This window comes from Etheostoma spectabile, unplaced genomic scaffold, assembly GCF_008692095.1.
Source record: "Etheostoma spectabile isolate EspeVRDwgs_2016 unplaced genomic scaffold, UIUC_Espe_1.0 scaffold00018676, whole genome shotgun sequence".
NCBI classification, from domain to species: Eukaryota; Metazoa; Chordata; class Actinopteri; order Perciformes; family Percidae; genus Etheostoma; species Etheostoma spectabile.
In genome coordinates, this window is record NW_022604396.1 from 156,622 (window position 1) to 169,259 (window position 12,638).

General features: G+C 40.0%; 6 non-coding genes across 6 annotated transcripts; 3 read left to right on the plus strand and 3 right to left on the minus strand.

Annotated features, from left to right (window-relative positions):
- Positions 1-1,025: 1,025 nt before the first annotated feature.
- Positions 1,026-1,241, plus strand: LOC116681700 (small nucleolar RNA U3). Its single transcript, XR_004330076.1, has one exon. It is a non-coding gene; the product is annotated as a small nucleolar RNA U3 (small nucleolar RNA).
- Positions 1,242-7,625: 6,384 nt separating this feature from the next.
- trnav-uac (transfer RNA valine (anticodon UAC)) lies at positions 7,626-7,698 on the minus strand. Its single transcript has one exon. It is a non-coding gene; the product is annotated as a tRNA-Val (tRNA).
- Positions 7,699-7,880: 182 nt separating this feature from the next.
- Positions 7,881-7,953, minus strand: trnav-uac (transfer RNA valine (anticodon UAC)). The gene has a single exon. It is a non-coding gene; the product is annotated as a tRNA-Val (tRNA).
- A 1,213-nt stretch (positions 7,954-9,166) lies between these two features.
- trnac-gca (transfer RNA cysteine (anticodon GCA)) lies at positions 9,167-9,238 on the plus strand. The gene has a single exon. It is a non-coding gene; the product is annotated as a tRNA-Cys (tRNA).
- Positions 9,239-10,056: 818 nt separating this feature from the next.
- trnac-gca (transfer RNA cysteine (anticodon GCA)) lies at positions 10,057-10,128 on the plus strand. The gene has a single exon. It is a non-coding gene; the product is annotated as a tRNA-Cys (tRNA).
- Positions 10,129-11,767: 1,639 nt separating this feature from the next.
- trnay-gua (transfer RNA tyrosine (anticodon GUA)) lies at positions 11,768-11,855 on the minus strand. Its single transcript is given in 2 exon segments — positions 11,768-11,803; positions 11,819-11,855. It is a non-coding gene; the product is annotated as a tRNA-Tyr (tRNA).
- Between the last annotated feature and the right edge of the window lie 783 nt (positions 11,856-12,638).

The window sequence follows — 12,638 nt, forward strand, 5'->3', positions numbered from 1 at the left end:
GATATACACACAGTCAGATTAAGCTTGTTCACGACCACCACGTGTGCAACCTTTTATTGTTTGTGTCAAAATGCATTTTAGGATGACATTTCTTTCTCCACCACCTAAACCGAGGGCCCCTCATCCAGTCTCCAGTCATCCAGTCTCCAGTCATCCAGTCTCCAGTCATCCAGGTTCAAGTCATCCAGTCTGAAATTAGACAAAACATAAAGCTTGACATTATTGATTTCATACTGCTTATTTCAACATTAAATCTTATAAAAGTTACAGTTTAGATGATGTATGTAAACTCAGATGAAGCTTGCAGACGTGTAGCGTTTCTACAACGTTGTTTTTGATGGCATCTTTATCGCCGCAGGCGGGGTTCGAACCGCCAACCTCAAAACTTCCAAAAAAAAGCCCACTAATTGCTTAATTGCTAGCCCCCCTCCCGCAGGAAAACAGAGAAGAACGCTCCATAAGCTTTGCGCAACAAACAGGAAATACATAGTTCTCATACAAAGCACAGGAAATAGCAGAGGATGGGTTCGATCCACCATCCTCTGGGTTATGGGCCCAGCACGCTTCCGCTGCGCCACTCTGCTCTGCTCGTAATACTTGGGGGCTGGAAAATATGTAATTGACATTTTTGAGGCGAGGTTTGGGATCCTGTGGCAACCAAGGCTCCAACAGCTTACGGGTTGTAAAGTTAAACATTTGGTAGACCTTTCTACTATCTTTTATGTGAGCTTCCTGATTAATCATAAATTGAGTATTCACATGTAAGACTTGTGATTGGCTGGTGTTTAATGCAAAGAAAGGACTGGAGCATTTATTGTAGAGAATAAGTAGGCTGACATTGAAGTATTGAGACAACAGTGACTAAAAATCTAATTCAATCTACATATCGGTCTTCTTAAAGATCTAAAGAGATTTTCTCACCTCAGAGTCATCTGGAGCACGTAACGATTAGCTTCTGTCCCTCTGAACCCTGAGTGACAATCACTCTGCAGTGAATGAGATGCAGTTCTCCCCTCAGTCTAACCAAGACTAAACTTTCAGGGATCATTTCTAGAGTTTCTGACTTGAGGAATGTGTTTCTAAAGTGTTTGGTCTCGCTGACCACAATGATGAGCCGTGATATTCCTTTTTGAGCGTGAAGCTGACAGAGAGTAATGATTCACTTCATATGCTCTCTGTCATTGATGATCGTTCTTTACTTCTTTATGGAGTGTTGAGGAAGGGAATATGATCAGAGTGGTGATAGTGGTAAATATGTGAAAAACTAACATGAGTGAAGGTAATGAAACATGCTAAGCTTTCTGATTAACTGAAGTTATAGTCAGTCTTGAAGTATGTTTAGTCCATGGTGGACATGGTTACTTGAAAGGGTTAACACCTACTTTGTAATGCCTTATGTCCCGTGTAAAAATGTGACCCGAGTTAAGCCATAATTCATTTTTATTTCTACCTTTGCTTTTCCTACTTTGACATGTCAAAAAGGTCTGTTGTTTGAAAGCCCATCTCTACACATCCATGTTCAACTCCCACAGGTATTTCCACTTGACTAATCAGACTGTGTGGCCTTCACAGGCTCAGCTTGATTGACATGTATTAAAGGGGTGGAACGGTCCACTTAAGTCTCGGTGGATGGGATGGCATGTTGGACTGAAAAGAAATACTTTGGTGGAGACAGATGACTTCCAGTACCTATGAGATAATACAATACGGTTTGTGAAGGCACATCTGTAGTTTGGTATACTGTAATGATTTATCAGTTTTCTACTATTCTTGAAGAATGCCTCTTGTTGTCAGCAGGATTTGAACCTACACGGGGAAGACCACAATGGATTTCTAGTCCATCGCCTTAACCACTCGGCCACGACAACCTGAAACTTAGTGCTATACCTATTTGCACAAATGTCCATAAACTTTCTAATTGGTTCGTAGTAGTTACCAGACACGGGCAAATTGCAAATTATTGTGGACTGCCTGTGTCTGTGGATCCTCGTGGAGGCAGCTTGATTGATTGATATGCTCCCTTATTTGTACCATAACAGAAATTTAATATTTTATCAAATCTGGGTTGGGCGAGTAACCTTTCTGGTTACTGCTTGACAAATAAAGCAAGTAACCATACAAGAAAAACTACTGCGAGGGCTGGGAATCAAACCCAGGTCAACTGTTTAGAAGGCAGCTATCCTCACCACTATACCACCATCACTGGCCGATGCAGTGTATGTTCTTAAACCTGTAAGCTCACTTTAAACTAGATGTGGAAAGTTGAAAGGTTGATTTTTTTCACCTGTGTTGTGGCTTAAAAACAGGTTCCGCTGAGATTTGAACTCAGATTGCTGGATTCAGAGTCCAGAATGCTAACCATTACACCATGAAACCTTTAAAAGTTTTGCAAGGGTTTGCTAGTCAGTTTCTTTCATAATATCCACATGTGTGATGTTAAAGGTACACAACAATCACAACGAAGATGAAAAAGCAACAATTATTAGCCAACTTAAGTCATTTAGCAAGCAAAGCATCAGAGGATGTGGGAAAAAGCAAGTCAAGAACAGGTTTTAAAGGACTTGCCATTGACAGTGATTACAGCAGTAGATATGTCTACTGTGTACAAACACATGGTAACTTTACATGTGTTGACAATAAAGATGCTCACAAAACGCTGTTAAATACTTAAATACAAAGAACTGCTAAGTTCTCTATTCCCAATATCATTGGGAATATCATGTCTCAGAAAAAGAGTAGCTGTCAGAAATAGGATTTGAACCCACGCCTCCAGTGGAGACTGCAACCTGAACGCAGCACCTTGGACCACTCAGCTATCCTGACTGATACCACAAATGCTTTGTAGGACCCATCTAAAAAATTATAACATAGTAAATTAAACATGTCATGATATAGTAGTTTTTCAGTCATCCATGTCATAGTTAACAAGGGAAGGTTTCTCAGCTGTCAGCCCAAATATATGGGTGTTCATGGAGACATGGAAGAAAGTCACCAGGGTGGCAATGTGCTTGACAATGGCAATGCATTACGTAGGATGTGAAGGCAATGTGCAATACAGGTCAAATCCTCTGTTGGGAATCAGGATCCACCGATGTTTCTGTCCACAATGTCCACCTGAATCACACAGAAAGTGTTGGACACAGTGACCACTCCCCCACCCATATCTGTCAGTTGAAAGCTGTGGAGAAAGGGGGGTTCCAAAGCTAAACGACGTAGAGTAGAAAATCAACAAATAATTGTGATAATTAATCGTGATCTCCATATTGATCAATCATTTTGGCCGTAATCACGCAGCCCAAAGAGATCTAATGTTTTATCAAACCAGGTTGGGCAAGTAACCTTCTGCTGACTTCTTGTAAAAAAAATCAAGTAACATCATTCAAAGAAAGCTACTGTGATGGCTGGGAATCAAACCCAGATCAACTGCTTGGAAGGCAGCTATGCTCACCACTATACCACCATCACTGGGCAATACAATGTTCACTGAAAATCTTGTAATACATCTGGGCGTTGAGACTGAAAGTGCACTCTATCACTGAGCTACAGGCCCTGATGATTCAGAAATTCCCTCCAGGGGGTCATGTGTTATCATTTTCACAAGGATAGAAAGTGTGTGTGTATGTGCTAGCTCCCTTCGATAGCTCAGTTGGGACAGTGGAGGACTGTAGCGGCGTAAAGCTGAAATCCTTAGGTCGCTGGTTCAAATCCTGCTCGAAGGAACATTCTTTTCCAGTGTTTCCCTTCAGGGATCAATAAAGAATTTCTGATGCTGATGTAGAGGTGGACAGACGATCCAAAAGCATAATACTTCTTGCCAAGACATAACAAGAAACAAAACAAGAGTTGTTGGAGATAGAGTTAAAGAACTTTTTTTCAGGACACCCACATTTTGTCGTTCAATATGGCAGGCATTCTATGCATCCAGGGCCAAATGTTTTACCATTTCATTCACTACGGGCCCCTAAGGAAACATGGGACTGTGAACTCTTGTTACCCATAGCAAAGAGTGGAAGTACTTCTCTCTTTTTGTATAATCGTCACTATACGGCCCAGTTTAACCTCGGTAAACTTTGCGGAAATCCTGCAAACAGCTACGATGACTGTTTATCTGTGAGGATTTTAAAATCTATCTGTCATACCCTTTTGGCCCGTATTGGATGGAATTATGTCAATTTGCGCTTTTTATCTGTAACACATAAAAATCTGGATGCAACAAAGAACCATTTTCTCCTGTTCTGTACACAACCCAAAGTTTAAAAAAAAAAAAAGATAACTTTCACCGAATCCCTCAGTTAAATCACAGTCAGTAACTTTACATGTGTTGACAATAAAGATGCTCACAAAACGCTGTACTTTCAATTGGGTTTCTCGTGCACATTCATGTCCTCTTGAATACAAAGAACTGCTAAGTTCTTTATTCCCAATATCAACTCTCAGACATTAGTTCCAAATGAAAACAATTATTGTCAGAAGTGGGTTTGAACCCACGCCTAAAGTGGAGACTGCAACCTGAACGCAGCACCGTGGACCGCTCGTTTGAAAAATTATGATATAGTAAATTAAACGTCATGAAATGGTAGTTTCTCAGTCATCCATGTCATAGTTAACAAGGGAAGGTTTCTCAACTGTCAGCCCAAATATACGGGCGTTAATGGAGACATGGAAGAAAGTCACCAGGGTGGCAATGTGCTTGACAATGGCAATACATTGCACGGGATGTGAAGGCAATGTGCAATACAGGCTAAATCCTATGGTGGGAATCAAGATCCACCAATGTTTCTGTCAACAATGTCCAACTGAGTCCACAAATATACCTGACAGATGGGAAATAAACTGATAATTGTCTTTGTGCTCTAAACGTGTCAAATATTGCCGTACAATGCCCACATTGAGTCCAGATGTGTCCATTTTGGTTCCTGATCCATGCTATTACCCCAAAAGTCCATAACTAGGCCGAGGGCAACTGGACTTGGTAAAAGGTCCTCCGCAGATGTTTTGTCTCTCATCCAAGAGACTTCTTTAGTTTTTTACATTACTTTTTATGAATTTTTGACATACTATACTATGACTTTTCATGACTTTTTATGACATTTTTCAACATCTTATACTATGCCTTTTTATGCCTTTTTATGAATTTTTGTCATACTATATACTATGACTTATGAATTTTTTGACATACTCTAAAATGAATTTTTATGACATTTTATGAATTTTTGTCATACTATACTATGACTTACGATTTTTTCAACATACTATAACTTCTTTTGAAAAGGGGAATTAGCTCAGATGGTAGAGCGCTTGCTTAGCATGCGAGAGGTAGCAGGATCAATGCCCGCATTCTCCAGAGGACTTTAGATTCTTCTTGCTTTACAACAAGAAATATAAATCTGGACTTGTTAAGACATACTACACTACAACTTTTTAGGAATATTATACTATGACTTTTATGAATTTTTTGTCATACTATACTATGACTTTTTATGAATTTTTCGACATACTTTACTATGACTTTTTAATGACATTTAATGATTTTTTGTCATACTATACTATGACTTTTATGATTTTTTTGACATACTATACTATGACTTTTATGAATTTTTCAACATACTATGACAATTTCTGAAAAGGGGGAATTAGCTCAAATGGTAGAGCGCTTGATTAGCATGCGAGAGGTAGCGGGATCAATGCCCGCATTCTCCAGAGGACTTTGGATTCTTCTTGTTTTACAACAAGAACTTTAAATTTGGACTTGTTACGACATACTACACTACGACTTTTTTTAACCCAGGTTTCAAGAAAGTAAAAAAAAATCAGACAAACTTCAGGGGATGCAGCTCAGTGGTCGAATGCATGATTTGAATTTATAAGGACCTGGGTTCAGTCCCTGGCATCTCCATCAGGTGTTATGGTCCAGTCTGTAAAAGAGCTTTAGATGATCTTACTCTGACGGATGAAAGGAAATAATGCAACAAGTGTAACAAAGGCAATAAAGTGGAAGATTAACTTAATAAGTGTCTGATGACTCTGTGCACTTTAACCATGTCCAGCTTTACTCAGCAACTGAGACAGATTTGAACAAATTTGTATAGCACAGTGTTGTGCATCCTTGCATGTATGGTACTTCATGCAAAAATCAGTCTCAATGCCCAGATGTGTTGCAAGATTTGCAGTCAACATTGTATTGCCCAGTGATGATGGTATAGTGGTCAGCACAGCTACCTCCCCCGCAATTGACCTGGGTTTGTTTCCCAACCATTGCAGTTTATTTGTCAAGAAGTAACCAGAAAGGTTACCTGCCCAACCCGGTTTGATAAAACATTAGATCTCTGTTATGGTACAAATAAGGGAACATATCAATCAAACAAGCTGCCTCCACGAGGATCCACAGACACAGGAAGTGCACTACGATTTGCACTTTGCCCGTGTCTGGTAACTACTGCTAACTAATTGAAAAGTTTATGAAAGTTTGTGTAAACAGGCATAGCTCTTCTTTTCAGGTTGTCGTGGCCGAGTGGTTGAGGCGATGGACTAGAAATCCATTGGGGTCTCCCCGCGCAGGTTCGACTCCTGCCGATAACGAGAGCCATTCTTTCAGTGGTAGCAAATCAATGACACATCACAGTTTACCAAATTGCAGATGTGCCTTTATGAACAAAACTAAATGTTACCTCATAGTTACTGGAAGACACCAGTCTCCACCAATGTATTTCTTTTCAGTCTCTGTTACAAGATTTGCAGTGATTGTCTAGCAGAAAGGCAACAGGTGTGTTACTTGTTACTTTTTTGACTATGATTTTGTACCATAGCAGTGCAATCATTTTGCCCAGGTTTGATTTCCAGCCACTGCAGTTGCATTTACAGGTTTTGAAGCCATATATAACATTAACATTACATGTTTTACCCAGGTTTCTTCTTTTATTCAGTGATATTTCAATTTCCTCGTGAGAGTCATCCCAAAAGGATTAATAAAGATAAGTCTATCTCAGAAAAAAGTCAAAAAAATCTGAAAATCTTCAGGGGATGTAGCTCAGTGGTAGGAAGCATACGATATTAACTCCTGTGGTAATCTGACTGGTAGGGTTATAGATCGTAGTGGTAGACTAAGACCTCCTGTGACACAAACTAAGCAGTATGCTCTGTCTTTTATACCTCAGACAGGACCACAAGCACTTCAGATGTACATGTTTTACAGTCTCTTTTTTACTGTATTTATGTACTTGTACTGTAGTGTGTATATATATTGTATTACAGTCCAGTTTATTTGGTTGTTACAGCGAGTATGAGCACTATAGTTTCCATTTTTATGGATGAAATGAACTTGACACACCGTTAAGTTTACTTTTCAGCAGCTGGAGACATTTCACTTCAGAAACTTGCATCAACAGACTGGAAATGGCCTTACTGCTGATACAAAGCATAGGAATTAGCAGAGGATGGTTTTAATCCATCGACCTCTGGGTTATGGGCCCAGCACACTTCCACTGCGCCACTGTGCTCTGCTGTTCCAGTTCAGGGGATGGAAAATTTGTTATTCACATTTTGAGGGAATGTTTGGGATCCTTTAGAGCACCTTTAAAGCAGGTCAGGTGGTAAGAGGACATAGTTCTCACTTTAAACCATAAGTCTGATTCCACTGGGGATTGAACCCAGGACCTTCTGCGTGTAAAGCAGATGTGATAGCTACTACACTATGGAATCTCTGATGTCCTGTCATCTTTAACATAATCGTGACAATACATTAAAAATAATGGCTGGAGGTGAGGTTCTGAAAAGACACGGGCTTATATTTCATTATTTGCATTCAATTTTTTCTAAAGACTTTTCAAATGACAATTTCCAGGTGGTACCAAATACATAGTTCTTACTTTAAAGCATAAGTCTGGTTCCACTGGGGATAGAACCCAGGACCTTCTGCATGTAAAGCAGACATGATAACTACCACACTACAGAACCTCACGGACATATATCTTTACATAATCGGAATATAAATGTGACCTTAACCATAGACTGTAGAATTAGCTGTATTGTAGCTCCGGTTCTGAAAAGTGAAAACAATGCAATGGTGAACGAAGTGAAGTGAGGTTTCTTTTCATCTCTGTAGCCAGGCTGACGGATGGTCACAGCTCTACTGAACCAAGTATTCCCAGAGCTCTTAGTAGTAACGACTTTATGAGATTTTTCAAAAAATTCTCCTGCTGTGCCTTGTAATGCCCACAGCGTCCTGCTATGCCATGAACTACTAAAAAGAACTGCTACAAACTACTATTTTTTCTATTTTTGTTATTTCCACTCTTCATTCTAACTCCAACCGGCTCGTCAGACACCGCCTACCAAGAGCCTGTGTCAGTCCGAGGTTTCTGCCTAAAAGGAAGTTTTCCCTCGCCACTGTCGCACTGTTGCTTGCTCTGGAGGAAACCACTAGAACTGTTGGGTCCTTGTAAATTCTGGAGTGTGGTCTATCTGTAAAGGGTCTCGAGATAACTCTTGTTATGAATTGATACTATAAATAAAATTGAATTGAATTGAAAATGCATGTGCAAAACACAATCTATGATCAATACAATACACTGTCTATTGTATAAGGGCATACCTCACACATCTAACATAATGAAGTTTTTGTAATGTCAGCTGATGATAGAGTTTTCTTTTGTCATTGTGTTATGATTGACTAAATGTTCCTGTTGGAAGAGAACATGTGTTAGTGTTTGGAATAATTATTTGATTTTGAAACATGTTTACAGTGTTTTGTTAGACATAGTGTGTTGTGTTAGTGTATTATTGTATTCTGAAAATTAGTTTTGGAGTTTAGTTTACAATGTGTGATTTTGAGCATGAAATTAACTGTTTTGCCAGTTGTGTGTTTTGGGTGTGTTGGTGTGTTAAGAGTTTAGGAAACTTGTTAAATGTATTGAAAAATCTGTCATAGCAATTGTAAAAAACTGTAATAGTATAGCTTACACATGCGGATGTAGTGCTAACTGTGTTCATAATTTTGGAAATTTGTTAAAAGTATTGAAAAATCTGTCATAGCAATTGTAAAAAACTGTAACTCCTTTTCATACAGTAGATGAGATTTGGATACTTTCTCAGACTGTGAAGGTAACCACATGGTGGAGGCCCAGCCATTGTTTTGCTGCACCATAATCATATTCAACCTAGGGTGTGTGGGGGTGTAGCTCAGTGGTAGAGCATTTGACTGCAGATCAAGAGGTCCCCAGTTCAAATCTGGGTGCCCCCTGCAAGGATGTGTATAGGCTATCACATAATAGTAGTTGTTGATACTTGAAAAAAGCATGCATGTAACTAATGTTTCTTCTTTCCAGAAGCCCTTGTGCTTTGTCCCCTCTCAGACTTCCTTAGATTGTGGTGGCACCTGAGTAGTGGATGCAGCTGCTGCCGTGGTCCTGCTGGACGCCCTGCACTACTACTGCTACTATTATTATTAATAGTTCTATTACCTTTACTGCTGCCATAATTACCACTGGTCATCTTTTCATTCCATTCTCTCTCTCTCTCTCTCTCTCACCCTCTCCCCCAACTGGTTGTGTCAGATGACTGCCCACCATGAGCCAGTTTTAGTCTGAGGTTTCTGCCTGTTAAAAAGACATTTTTCCTAATATATGTAACAACAAATGCATGCTCTTTTGGGATTTGTTGGGTTTCTGTCATTTACACAGTGTGGTCTAGATCTTCACTATATGGAAACTGCCCTGAGATAACTTCAGTTAGGATTTCACTGTCTGGTATGGAGTTTGTGTAGTTGAGCAAAATTGAACTAGGGCAGAAACATGGTCCACATAATTACAAGTACGCAGACACTTTGAGCAATGCAGGATCCTTGTGTGGACCACATTTCTGTGCTTAGTGACGACATCTATTGTAATTAACATAAATTCAGTTGGGCCTTTATAGAAGATTACACTGTTTTCTTTCTTTTAACTCTCTTTCATACAATAGATGAGATTTGGATACTTTCTCAGACTGTGAAGGTAACCACATGGTGGACGCCCAGCCATTGTTTTGCTGCACCGTAAGCATATTCAATATAGAGTACGTGGGGGTATAGTTCAGTGGTAGAGCATTAGACTGCAGATCAAGAGGTCCCCAGTTCAAATCTGGGTGCCCCCTGCAAGGATGTGTGTAGGCTATCATTTTTCTCTCTCACCCTCTCCCCCAACTGGGAGAGAATCATACCCAGAATCATATGACAGGAAAAATGCACCAGATGACCTTCTATCCAAGCAGGGAGATGAGTACAGAGATTTGGGTACTAGCAAGATGGATGCAGGTTGCCCATTGTTCATTTAGACTTACCAGCAACATTGTTATGATACAAACCTGCTTGAAAAACAGCCACAATTTTTTTTAGAGAATTACACATGGAACACAAGTGATTGGGAAGTTTTTTGAAGCATTCAGGCATGCCAAATGGACAACTCATCTAGCAGAATGTGCAACTTTACGCCTGAACAGGGACTTGAACCCTGGACCCTCAGATTAAAAGTCTGATGCTCTACCGACTGAGCTGCCCAGGCTTCTAAAACTGCTACCTGTGGAAAAAAACAGTCTCCTGAACTACAAAATGAAGTAAGTGGTCACTGTGTCCAAACCCTTGTTATAGAAGTTATATATCATAACTTTAAAGATAATTGCAAATTGTTGACCCAATTTTCAGTTTATATCCCATCTGGCAGGGACATTTCTGGATTCAGGTGGACATTGTGGACAGAAACATTGGTGGATCTTGATTCCCACCAGAGGATTTGGCCTGTATTGCACATTGCCTTCACATCCCGTGCAATGTATTGCCATTGTCAAGCACATTGCCACCCTGGTGACTTTCTTCCATGTCTCCATGAACGCCCATATATTTGGGCTGACAGTTGAGAAACCTTCCCTTGTTAACTAGGACATGGATGACTGAGAAACTATATCATGACATGTTTAATTTACTATATTATATTTTTTTAAACAGGTCTTACTGAACATCTGTTGGATCAGTCAGGATCGCCGAGCGGTCCAAGGCGCTGCGTTCAGGTCGCATTCTCCACTGGAGGCGTGGGTTCAAATCCCACTTCTGACAACAATTGTTTTTTTTTTTGGAACTAATGTCTGAGATTGATATTTTTATTTTTTTACACAGAAAGGTTTGGACACACATGTAAAGTTACTGACTGTGATTTAACTGAGGGATTTGGTGAAAAGTTATCTTGTGTTTTGTAAAACAATGGGTTGTGTACAAAACAGGAGAAAAGGGTTCTTTGTTGCATCCAGGTAGTTATGTATAACAGATAAAAAGCGCAAATTTACATAATTCCATCCAATACGGGCCAGACGGGGTTGACAGATAGATTTTTAAATCCTCACAGATAAACAGTCATCGTAGCTGGTTGCAGGATTTCCGCAAAGTTTACCGAGATTAACCTGGGCCGTATAGTGGCGATAATACAAAAAGAGAGAAGTACTTCCACTTGTTGTTACCTGTCGTTGCTATGGGTAACAAGCGTTCACAGTCCCATGTGTCCTTAGGGGCCCGTAGTGGATGAAATGGTAAAACATTTGGCCCTGGATGCATAGAATGCCTGCCATATTGAGAGACAAAATGTTGGTGTCCTGAAAAAAGTTTCTTTAACTCTACCTCCCTCACCTCTTCTTTTTGTTTCATGTCTCGGCAAGAAGTATTATGCTTTTGGGTCGTCTGTCCATCTCTACATCAGAATCAGAAATTCTTTATTGATACCTGAAGGGAAACTCTGGAAAAGAGTGCTCCTTCGAGCCGGATTTGAACCAGCGACCTAAGGATTTCAGCTTTACGCCTCTACAGTCCTCCACTCTACCAACTGAGCTATCGAAGGGAGCTAGCACATACACACACTTCCCATTCTTGTGAATGTGATAACACCGGACCCCCTGGAGGGACTCAGTGATAGATCACACTTTCAGTCTCAATGCCCAGATGTAGTACAAGATTTGAAGTGAACATTGTATTGTCCAGTGATGGTGGTAGTGGTGAGCATAGCTGCCTTCCAAGCAGTTGACCTGGGTTCGATTCCCAGCCATTACAGTATTTTTCATTGAGTGATGTTACTTGCTTATTTTTCGAGAAGTCAGCAGAAAGGTTACTTGCCCAACCTGATTTGATAAAACATTAGACCTTTTTATCTGCATGATTATGGCCAAATTATTGGATTAATTACCACAATTATTTGTTGATTTTCTACTCCAAAGTGCTGGAAATGATGGGTTTACCTATCCCTGAACCTCAGGTTAACAAGGAACAATCTCAGCAAGGTGATTGATGGATGATTCTAATTAATTCACCAAGTTCAGCCCAAATGACACAGCTGCAAGACCTCACCTTTGGTGGCTTTCAGCTATGTTTTATCTGAGTTTAACATTAGAAAATTACAGGTCATCCAGGTTTTAATATCTTGAAGGCACGTTTGAAGTTTAACTAACTGATTAGTTTCATCCGGCTTGATCGACAGATATAACTGAGTATCATCTGCATAACAATGAAAGTTTATGGAGTGCTTCCTGATAATACTGCCTAAAGGAAGCATATATAAAGTAAACAGGATTGGACCGAGCACAGATCCTTGTGGGACTCCATGACTAACTTTGGCGTGCACAGAGGA